General features: G+C 35.9%; 1 pseudogene; it reads left to right on the top strand.

Annotated features, from left to right (window-relative positions):
- Positions 1-149: 149 nt before the first annotated feature.
- Rps6-ps11 (ribosomal protein S6, pseudogene 11) lies at positions 150-12170 on the top strand (annotated as a pseudogene).
- Positions 12171-12433: the final 263 nt, after the last annotated feature.

The following is a 12433-nucleotide window of genomic DNA, read 5'->3' as shown; positions in this document are numbered from 1 at the left end:
GTGAAGATAAAAGTAAGTATGATTGCTGAAGTACAACGAATGAAGGCATTATGTGCCTAGAGTCTCTCCGAGTAGGTTGCGTTAGAATAACCAAAAGTGGTTGCTCATGGATGGATGTGGTGGGTCTTATGTCAGACAGTAGAACAGCAATGGACCAGATTGCAACAACTTCTTCACTGTCAAATATAGGTAAGTTTTCATTTAACACAATTAAAGTATAGATGACTATAGGTAATCTCTCTATTCACATGATAGATCCTTTATTTATTTATTTATTTATTTATTTATTTATTTATTTATTTATTTATTTTTGTTAAGCATGCAGGTGGCACTTGAAAGGTGCCAAGTCACGTGCAAAAAAGCAACCGCTAGGTGGCAGAACTGCACTATTATCTCTGTAGGAATCCAGACGCTGAACCCTACAGATGCATCTCCAGAGCAGATTGGCTCTGGTCCGACTTTAGATATCTAAGACTGAAACTTCAGCGGCCTCCATTCTGTTTTTAAAATTATTCCAATGGCTGTTGACGGAATGGGCTGTCGTTGAGTGAATATTGCACGGAAGCATTCTGTTTCTTTGATTATGAATACAATAAAAACACATCAACAGAGCAACACATTTTTATATAACTAACTCCTAACTTAGCAGAACACAAAAAATAATTTAAGCTGTCCATCTAATTTTCACTTGCGAATGTTTTCTGCAACTATTATAGAATGTATCCACCACAATATGGTTCATCATCGCAGTAGAAAGCAAGGGACCTGATGGTATTTTTTTTTTTTTCAGCAAATTCTTAGAATTGATTTACTTGTCTAACCTACCAACTGGCTGTTACTGTGTTGTTGATCACACAAGTAGTAGATATACTTGACTGCTTCTTGAGTTTTCTCATGCTTTTTTTTTTTTTTTATAGAGCATGCTGATCAGAGCTCAAGGAAGATGCAGTAACTTCGAATTTGCCAGTGGAGAAGAAGCTAGTGTAGAGAACAGATTGCTAAAACTTATTAGTTTAAGGTCTAGTAGTACAAGGTTTATTTTTCAGTGTAATGTAAGTGTCTGTTTAAATTTGAGCAGTCTCTATGTTTAGTTATGGAGATTTCTTATTTTTCTCTTATTTAATGGTATATTGACCAAGTTCATTCATTTGTTAAATATTTTGATTGATTATCCATTATTAATTTGATTAACTGTGTTGAAACATGATCCTCAGCTGATATAATCCTTATTTTATTCCAACTTTGTATCATTGAACAGTGATAATTAATACTCCAAAGACACAATCAATATCTTATAGTCCTGATGATGTCTAAGATAGCTTTAGAAATGAATTACAGGACTCATTTACAGACTTTTCCAGTGGGAAAAATCCAGGGGATTAAGTGGATGGCAACTAATTTGAATGTGTATGCAAAGGCTTGCATACATATAATAAATTAAAAGATTCCTTATGAGAAACTTGTGTTAATTCTATCAGTTTGCCTTCTTACTGACCATAAGTCATATGAAATGAAGACCATTATGATTACATTTGTATTGCTGGAGAGAGCTTTTGACTCTTCAAGATAGAATAATGAATACACACCATACATACACTAAACACACATGCATTAGAATCCCAAAATAACAAGTACTAGTGACTTAACTCTTCAAATTACTCACAAATAAAAAGGAGTAGAAATAATTATGAAATAAGATTCTTTTTGGAGATCGGTTATTTCCTCTGACCTGTTGCCCACTGCAGTGTCTGGGACTTGCTACCTTATGGTTGAACTTGCATTGTCAATCAAGACTGAATTTTCTCTTTATGAAAGAACTACTCAAGAAGAAATTAAAGTGCTAGTGGTGAGTGTGTTCTCTAAGGCTGAAATCCTTTTCTTTCCTCGCATCTTCCTTCTGCCCTTCCCTTCTCCTTTTACTCCCAAGTTCTCTGATACTCTATTAAATTGAGGCAAAATTATAAAAAGCTTTACAGAAAAATACATTTCTGTGCTTCCCTGTCCATTTCCTTATACTAAAATCATCATAAGATAACAAAAACCTGTGCATGTACATTTTATAAGTTTTATGGGGGTTTTGTCTGTTGTTGTTGTTATTGTTGTTGTTGTTGTTGCTAAATAATAAAGCTTTCTGGCTTTGGTCCCTGTAGATTAGAATTTCAGTCCTCTGAACAAACTAGTCAATGTGATTTTATTTTTTTTAAATAAAAAAGATGTAGCTTTTTCTATTTTTGAGGATTTCATAGATGTACATAATAAACATTTTTTCACTTAACCCTCATATTCTCTGTATAGTCCAAACACACCCCCTTTCAACGTCATGACTTTAAAAAACTGTTATCCATAAAAAAAATCCATTGGAGTCACGTCAAAATTGTGCCACTTGGCACTGTAATGTCTAGTAAGTGGATAAGGCAATATACAGGTTCCAGGACTGTGTAAGTCCCTTGATACCTTTTCTTTCCCAGTAGCCTCCAGAGTGTATTCCAGCACAATGAAAGCTAGACTGCAGGAAGCAAGTTTTGAGTCAATTTTAGATTGATTTCTCCATGCCCTATTGTCAAAGAATCTAGCATCTTCAGCGACAGGGTGTTACCATGTAGTTATGATGTGTTACCAAGGGCAATAACAATTTGCTGTGTTGTTTTGGGAACTCCCTGACCAATAACATGTAGGAAGGTATCCTTAATAATCAATGTCATCTGGGAGAGTTATTGCTGGGTGATTCTGTTTGATCTCCCCACACATTTTCTCTTCCTTTAAGATGGAATTTGAAGTTAGCATAATACCTAGTAGGATTCTATAAAGTTTTTCCATAAATCTTTAGTTTGGGTTAACCCTCCACAACCTCTCCTATCCCATAACCCTACCTCCATTTCTGCTTAAAATTTCAACCCTCATATTGCCTTAACTTCTATACCACATGTTATATTATCTCAACAATTATTTTTTAAGTTTGTTTTTGAGATAATTGGTTTTATTTTTATTTGTGAATACTCATGTCTGTCTATGTGAGTATAGGGCATTTGCCTGAGAGTTTCTGTGAAGGCCAGAAGAGGATGTCAAATCCTCTGAAACTAAGGTTCTAGGCTGATGTGATCAACCTGGTATGGTTGGGAACCAAGCTTAGGTCTTCTCAAAGTAGCAAGAACAGTCAACCTCTGAGCCATTTCTGCAGACTCCTGAAACGTGTTTTTCACTGAATATAAAATTTTTTCCCTGGTGTAAAATATTAAATAACCTCTTCATTATCTTAAGGAAGACAGAAGTATATTTTGCATACATGACCATCTGACTTCAGAGTACAATGCTATGAAATGAAAGTTCTTTGTATTGCTTTCCTCATTTTTTCATTTTACTTTAGTGACAGCTGCACGTAAGTTTTTGTATCACAAAGCCAATACTGGAGTATATGAATGTGAATTGCATCTGATGATATGGTTCTGGGTGGAAATCATGATGCTTTGTTTGAAGAGCGTGTATAAAGTATTCACTACCCAGCATCATCAATGAGTACATCTCAGATTCAGCCTACTGACTTATGAACAAGCTCACATGGTAATAGTCATCATGTTGTTGTTATGAAGAGATGCCCAAGACATCTCATTTATTTGGCTCATTGCTTTGGAGACAACTGTTCTTGGTCTCTTGGCTCCACTCATTAGGGCCTGCATGAAATATTGCATCACAGTTGGAATATGTCACATAGCAAAGCTCAGCTTACAGAAGCCAGAACCAAAGAGAGGAAGACAATATATCTCTAAAGGCATGTCCTAATGTTTTTTCATTAAGCTCGATCCTTTAAAAGTTTTCTGCATTCCAATAATGCCAACAGACCTGTGATTAACTCATTAACAAACACATATTTGAGGACATTCAAAATCTAATCCGTAGAAAATATGTTTGATGAGAACTAGATCGTATCTTTAAAAGTTTCTGGTAAATGTATGTTCTATTCTTCTACTAACAAGCAACAGCACAAGCCATTATTCTTAGCCATTTCTCATTGTCACGGTATGCCTACAAAGATTCTGGCACAAAAATGGAAATCAGAGTGTAGCCTGGGTAGAAGGTAGAATAAGTTTTATGAATATCTCTACATTGGAGAGCCTTCTAAGAACTGTATACATTGTAAACACATATATATTTCAGAGTGTGTGTGTGTGTATATATATATATATATATATATATATATATATATGTGTGTGTGTGTGTGTGTGTGTGTGTGTGTGTATTAGAATTTAATCCAATTTGGGTGTGTATATTTAACAAACATTTCATATGTGTGTAACATGATGCCTATTTATATCATTTTATAGAACTTTAATAGTCATTAAAATCATCACATGGATCCATTATTTCCTTTGTGGTTGCATAATGAAGGTATTTTAATTTCACCATTCCTGATTTTACTTTAATGGTTAGAATACTTCAATAAAGAGGAAATTCATTCAAATTTTATCAGTATGTGGTTACCCTCAAGGAAGAGATAAAGGTTTTATAGATTCTTCATTATTGATCAGTTTTAAAAATAATATCAGCCAATATGGCCAATCCTCCAACAGTTCTCATGGGTTCAAATATTGAAATACACTTATGTTTCAATTCATTGCAGTTTTTATCTTTGATGATGCTTGATTTTTTTCTTTTGCCCTTGTATGATGAGAGCTCTTTTTGCTGCTTTCTGATTGGTAAACTTGTCAGGTTCTTGAGGTAGTCACCGTTAGTTTTTGGTGTCTACCATGAAAAGTGCTTTTTGGAAATTTTGTCCATTTCCTGTTTCAGACTGTGAATCAGTCTTGTTCCCTAGAAGACTTTTGCTGTCGTTTGTTTATTTTATTGTTTCATTTTGTTTTGTTTAGCATAAAATCATGATTATAATGATTAGAAACCACTATCTGTGTGAAGACTATCTTCACTGTTGGTTATTGGTTGGCTTTTCAGACATGAGAAATATGGTTTTGTAAAGACCAACTTTATGAATTTACACTAATACATACATTTTATTTTTATTTTTTCCTTTTAGTGAAAATAGGTTTCTTTCACATACAGTATATCTTGATTACAGTTTGTTTTGTCTCTGCTCCCACCAGTTCTCCCTACCTTCCCTATCATCCCAGTTCACTTCCTTTCTGTCTCTCGTTAGAGAAGAGTAGGCTTCTAAGACAAAACCACACCACTTAGCAAAATATATAAGAGGATGAACAAAAAATCCATCACACCGAACCTAGACAAGGAACATTGGCAGAAGCAAAAGAGCCTTAAGAGAAGTCACAAGAATCAGCGACTCCCATACTCAGAAGACATACTAACCTGAGAACTAAAAGATCCAAGCAGAGGAGCCGGGGGAAGACCAGCTATTTAATTATGGTAAAGACACCTTTTACTCATTTCTATAGACTTGCATAGTAATCCAGTACAATGACAAACTGCTTTAGTTAGGATTTTATTGCTGTGAAGAGACACCCTGACCACAGCAACTCTTATGAAGGAAAATTTTAAACTGGGGCTAGCTTACAGTTTCAGAAGTTTAGTCCATCATTGCTATGGCAAGAAACACAGCAGCATACAGGCAGATGTGGTGTTAAAGGAGGAGCTGATACTGCAACATCTTAATATCTAGGTAGCAGAAGGAGAATGTGACATGCTGGGCAGACATGAGCTTATAAGACCTTGAAGCCTGCTTTCACAGTGACATACTTCCTACAAGGCTATAACTTTTCCAACATAACCACACTTCCTAATTGTGCCACCTCTTCTGGGCCAAGCATTCATATACATTAGTCTATGGGGGGTATTCCTATTCAAACTACCACACAAAGTATATTTTAATTAATCTACTCTTTTATATTTATTATAGGAAGAGTCTTATACCCATCTTCTTAAATAATTGCTAGCGTACACTGTGCGTCCATATTATAAATGTAATTACCACATTAAATGATGAAGATCTGCACAATTTGTCAAATGTTGACTCATTAAATTTTCTATCATGTTTCTATTTTACATCAGTATAAGTAATTCATGAGAATATCTGTTTCACCTACACTGTCCCCACAATATGATGCCAAGAGTTTTGATATTTTCCAATCTTTAGGTGAGAAATGGATAAGGTTTGGCTCCAGTATACTTTCAGTTGGACTGACTTATATTGAGTATTTCTCAAGGGGTTAAATCACACTAGCCTTTTTCTTATATGCTATAAAGTGTTCTGTTACATATTCCCAATTTCTCTTTTTCTTTTGTATTTTTAGAAGCTTGCACATTAGTGTGTTTAATATTATATGAGTTAGCTAGCTCTTATATACCAATTTTTAATTGTTATTAATAATGCAGTGAGTATTATTTTCCTATGACACAGTTTTGTTTATAATATATTTTTTCAATTTAGAATATTTGACTTTTTGTATAATTAATTAAAATAGTTGAACTTTGTTGAAGGGAGTCACTTAACCTTCTTTGTCTTATTTGCCTGTAGAGCCAGGTGTTATAGAGAAGATGAACCATCATTCAGATGATCATAGGCATATAAAGTCTGAAGACAGAATCTTATCTACTAATCTATTTTGTTTTTCACATAACAAAATCCATACATGCTATGAACAAATTTATTTCTTTTCTCATTCTTTTCATTTTATACTTCTGTTGTCTCTCTGTATATAAACTTGACAAAAAGTTTAAAATCGACTAGGTAAGAATTTTTCAAGCAATAAATGAATAAGAAGGAATTTAGTGGCATAAGACTGTATACTAGGTTACAAACAGCTAAACACATTTTTTCTTGAAAATACCACTTTTTGAATTCAGTATATTTATAGGATAGAATAAAAATGATTTTAATAGCAATGAAAACTCTCTACACCCAAGGACAATTTTTTCTGTTTAAAAAAATATTGCTGATGTGTGTGCAAACTTGTAAACTTTGTAAGTTTCTCAGAAAATTGGAAATAATTCTACCTCAAGACCCAGCTGTAAGACACTTGGGCATATACCCCAAAGTTGCACTACTACACTACAAGAAGATGCTCAACTATGTTCATAGCATCTTTATTCATAATAGTTAGAGACTGAAAACAACGCAGATGTCCCCCAACTGCAGAATGGATAAAGAAAATGTACATGTAAAGAATGGAATACTGTTCAACTATTAAGACATCATAAAGTTTTCAGGCACACGAATAGAACTTGAGAATACCATCCTAAGTAAGGTAACCCAGAGCAAAAAAGACATGTAGATATATACTAAATTAAGTGGTCATTACTTAGAAAGTACAGGATCACCATGCTAAAAGCCATAGACCCAAGGATACTGGATAACAAGGAGGTCTCAAGGGTGGTTGTTAAAATCTCATTCGGAAGAAACTAAATATTTATTGGAGGAGGATGGAGAGAAAACTGGGTAGGAAAAGAATAAAGGAAGAAACAGGAATGAAAATCAGGTGTGGGAAGAGGGCTGGGAATGAGAATGAAAATCAGTGGCAGGGGCATCTCTGGTAACTTGCTGGAAACTTGGGAGAGAAGAAGATAAGAGGAGACTATAGGGGTGACTGTAGCTGAGATTCCTACAAGAGGAGAATATAGAGTCAAGTGACCACCTCCTGTAACTAGGCAGAACTTCCAGATAAGGTAGGGGAACACCGATCCACACATAAAGCCTTCAACCCAAAATTTGTCCTACCTACAAGATGTGCAGTGATAAAGATGCAGCCAACCAATGACTGTCCCAACTTGAGACCCATCCTATATGAGAGAACCAACTCTGATACTATTAATGATACTCTGCTATGCTTGTAGACAGGAACCTAGCATAACTGTCTCCTGAGAGGCTTCTAGCAGCAGATGGAACAGGGGCTGTCTCAGTCTCTGTTCCCTACCATTGGATCATTTTCCCTCTTCCTGTCCTGTCTGGTTGGGCCTCAATGCCCAGACATGCTGGGAATAGATGCCCTAGGGTGGAGTAGTACTCAAGGGGGCACATCATCTTCTGTGAGGAGAACAGAAGGGGTCAATGGTGGGAGGGATTTGTAAGGATGGGATAGGGAAGAGAGGAAGGATGGGGCTGTGATCAGAATGTAACATGAATAAAAACTTCACAAATAAACAAAAACAAAGTGGTATGGAGTTGGATGGTTTTGGAGATGAGGAGGATCTGAGAAGAATTAGAGGAAGGGAAACGATGATCAGAATATATTGCACTAAAAAACTTAATTTCAATAAAAAACAAAAAGGTGACCAGCATCACTGAGGTGAAATCTTCTGGGAAGTATTTTCTGAGAACACACAAAAAGCTGTGTTGTAGAGACAGATCTTTTGCTGGCAGCTATTGTAAGAATCACTTAGGCGTTACTGGCTTTCAGGGTATGCGGGGGTCATGAAGAGCAGCTGAGGCTAGGCATTCCAAGAGTCCAGGAAAAACCATAGAGAAAAATACAGCCCCAGTGGCAATTTGAAGTCCAGGACTGAAGGTATCATACAAAGAAGTCGAGGCTTGTCACCATGAAGAGAACCCATGAAAGGATATTGGTGAAAGTGTAGCCTAGTTTCTGTGGAAGAACCCAACATATTGGAGATGACAGTATCATGAGACGACCACCAAGAACAGCAGGAGCAATAGAGTGGAGCCAGTCAGAGTTTAGGATGCTAGAGGACAGAACTGGAAGATCTGTACTGACCTTTGGAAGATCCCAGAAGATCATGTGTGGATCCTAGACTCTGGAACAAGAGGCTGTGAAGATGAAGGTGCTTTGGAAATCCCAAGATGTCAGAGATGCCAGAGCCATAGTATACCTGCTGAAGAAAGCTGCTAACTGGAAATGATCCACGTCAAGAGGAAGAATTGGGTTAACAAAGTTCAAAGGAGTTGGACATCAAACATGAAGATGCAAAGTTTAGAGTTTGCTTTGTTCCAGTATTTCCTCGCTGTTTTGGAATGGTAATGTATATCCTGTGATGCTGGAAGTATGTGATTCGCTTTTTAAATTAGATTTTATAGGGGATTACAGCTAAGAATTTACATGAATCTCAGAAGATTTTGAACTTGGACTTTTAAACTTTGTTAAGACTGTGATAGACTCTGGGGATTTTTGATGTTAAACTAAATGCATTTGCATTATGTTATATCTACCAGCTCCTGGGAACGTGTATTGGATATAGTGGTTAGGGTAGATTTGGTTCCCATAGATTCATGTCTTTGAATGTGCTTGGCCCAGGGAGTGAGCCTGTTAGAGGGTGTGGGCTTATTGGAAAAGGTATGTCCTTGTTGGAGGAAGTACGTTAGTGTGTAGGTGGGTTTTGAAACCTCCAGTGTTCAAACTCTGCCCAGTGTGGACAATACTCTCTTCTTGGCTGCCTGGAGATCAAGATATAGAACTCTTGGCCCCTTCAGCACCAAGTATGCCTGCATGATGTCATGCTTCCTATCATGGACTGAACCTCTGAAACTGTAATCCAGCTCCAATTAAATGTTTGTCTTCATAAGAATTGCCTTGGTCATGCTGTCTCATCACAGCAATAGAACACTAAATAAGAAACTTGAAAAAAATAGCATACGCCTAAAATGAAAACAAAAACAAAATCCATGTTACAGAAAACAACCAAGAGTAGAAAGTTCTTCAAAGCTTTGCAAATAGTAAGGATCACAGTGAACTGACTGTGGTAATCATCATTTGAAGTAAGTATGCGGAATGAATATTTTAGGAGGCTGTCTTAGATGTTGGAAATGAGAGTATGAAAAGTAATTCTACTTCACTTTAGACTTTGTTTTATTTCTTGAGTCAAGGTCTCATTAAGATGTCCCAAGCTGGCCTTGGATTTGTGTTTATCCTAGCTCAGACTCTGGGACGGAATAACATGCTGTCCTTTTGTACTTACTGTTAGATATGCTTGAGGGCAAGTAAATAATTGGTGTTTCTTTTTGAATATATTCTGGCTAATAAATGACTTATAGCAAGAAAAATGGGGAAGGATAACATGTGAATGTATACATTCCCATAAAGTCTTAATAACCACAATACATTTCAAATTTTCAATTTGGGAAAGTTTACTTAAAAAGTTGGATACATATTGGAGTAGTTTAACACAGAGTATTCGATATTTCAGTAAGGGCTTTGTAGGGTGTGGTGGGTACAGTGATCTAGGTTAGAGTTTATTTACATAAGGATTAGCATTTATTAGATTTTTTGTATAAGTTTTTTGATCTTTTTGTACAACATACTTTTATCTTTGATGAAGGGAGCCACTTAACGTCTTTTGCCCCTGTTCTGCCTTTAGAAGCAGGTGTTATAGAGACGATGAGTCATCATTTAGATGGGAGGGAGATAAGGAACATATAAAGTCTGAAGACTTCATATAAGGGATTTTATTTTACACGTAGAAAGCTTATTTTCTCTGAACAAATGTCTATTTCCTTTTCTAATTCTTTTCATTTTTCTTACTTTTGTTGTTTTTGTTTATAAAAAAGACAAACATTAAAGAATTTCAATGGGAAAGACTTTCTTAAGTCTGATTCCCTACTAAATTAAAAGAGGAATAGTATAAATTGATTATAAATAAACCCCTGTCACCCAACTCATTTCCAATTCACCCCTATCCTTACTCACTAACCATTATGACATTAAAGAAAAAACTTTCTCAAGATCATTTACTGGTACCCAAATATTCATAGATATGTGCTCATTTTCAGAAGCATTGCTCACTTACTTTCCACACAGGCCAAATTCTTAGAGAAAAGACTACCCTCTTCATAGAAACCAATAATTTCTGATAACCATGTAGGTTTGGGTGGGGCTGTTTGCCCACTTCCTTCATGGGATTTGGTCTGGCTTTGGATTGTATGGGCTTCAATTATACTTTCACAACTACTGTGACTTAGTATGTCCATCTGTCCTGCTGTATCCTGAAAATAATATTTCTTTATATTCATTTCCAACTCTTTGCTCTTGAACTATTCCCCATTCCCACTTTGCCTTGATCCCTGTGCCATGGAGGTGGTATTGTCCTATTTATGTTCCCTATAGGGTTAAGTATTCTGTACCATGTCCTCTGTGTTAATCATCATTTACTGCAAACAGAAACTTCTTAAATGTGAAGTGAGAGACACATTTTTCTATGTGAGTGACAATATGTCATTAGGAGTCAGTTAAATGCTACATCCATTTAGCAGTATAATAGGATTAGGTTATGCATTTTTTGTTAAAATAACCTAATGGATGTTAGAAGTCAACAGATGAAGAAAAATGCTTATAATTCTCAGAGGGAGTGAGGCATCATTATAAAATGATTTGGGGATTCCTAATGTCTTCAATTTTATGTGTATAATGTAGTTATTAATACCGATACTATGCATGAATCAGGTTACCTAATATAATTCATCTGTTATGATTTCTACATAAAAGTTGCAAAACTGGTAGGTGATGGATTGTATCAAGATGAACCTGAACTGAATATCTCCTTGCCTACCACTGTCTGTCAGAAACTCATTGAAGGAGAGGATAAAACCAAGCACCATATGTTATAGAAGGGCATGGCCACAGAAGTAGCTGTGGATGCTCTTGGTGAAGAGTGGAAGGATTATGTAGTTCTGGTCAGTGGTGGTAATGAAAAACAAGGTTTTCCCATGAAGCAAGGCATTTTGACCCATGGCAGAGTACACTTGCTGTTGAGTAAAGGGCAGTTTTGGTATAAACCAAAGAGAAATGGAGAGAGGAACTACTGTTCATGAATGCATTATGGATGCAATCTGAGTCTTCTAAACTTGGTTATTGTATAAAAAAAAGTAGATATAGACTGGGACTGACAGATACGACTGTTCCTCATCACTTGGTATCTAAAAGAGCTAGTAGAATCTGAAAGCTCTTTAATCTCTCTAAAGAAGACTGATGTCTGCCAGTATGTTGTCAGAAAGCTCTTAAATAGAGAAGGTAAGAAGCCCAGGTACAAAGCAACCAAGTATAGATTCTTGTTACTCCACGTGTCCTGCACACAAATGTCGATGTATTGCTTTGAAGCAATAACATACTGAAACAAAAGAGAAGTATGCTGCAGAATAAGCTAAACTTTTGGCTCAGAGAATGAAGGAGGCCAAAGAAAAGTGGCAAGAGCAGATTGCTATGAGACGTAGTCTGTCCTCTCTGAGAGCTTCTACTTCTAAGTTTGAGTCCAGTCAAAAATAAGGCTTTAAGAACAACAAATAATCGTATCTTGAAAAAACGTCAAAAAAGCTTACTAGGTTGCAAGCAGGCAGAGTACCAGGGCCTCTGTAGCTAGTTGCCTTTGAACCTAGCTGAAAATGATGTATATTATAAAATATTCATTCTTTTATAAAAATATTAAATACAATAAAATTCTTCAGTTCTTGATGTTTCCATGCTTTTTTTTTTTTACATTTTTTTTTATTAACTTGAGTGTTTCTTATATACATTTCGAGTGTTATTCC

This window comes from Rattus norvegicus, chromosome 4 (genome assembly GCF_021556685.1).
Source record: "Rattus norvegicus strain SHRSP/BbbUtx chromosome 4, alternate assembly SHRSP_T2T, whole genome shotgun sequence".
In the NCBI taxonomy this organism is placed as follows: domain Eukaryota; kingdom Metazoa; phylum Chordata; class Mammalia; order Rodentia; family Muridae; genus Rattus; species Rattus norvegicus.
Note: the sequence above shows the minus strand (reverse complement) of the source record. Positions and strands in the feature narration are given on the sequence as shown.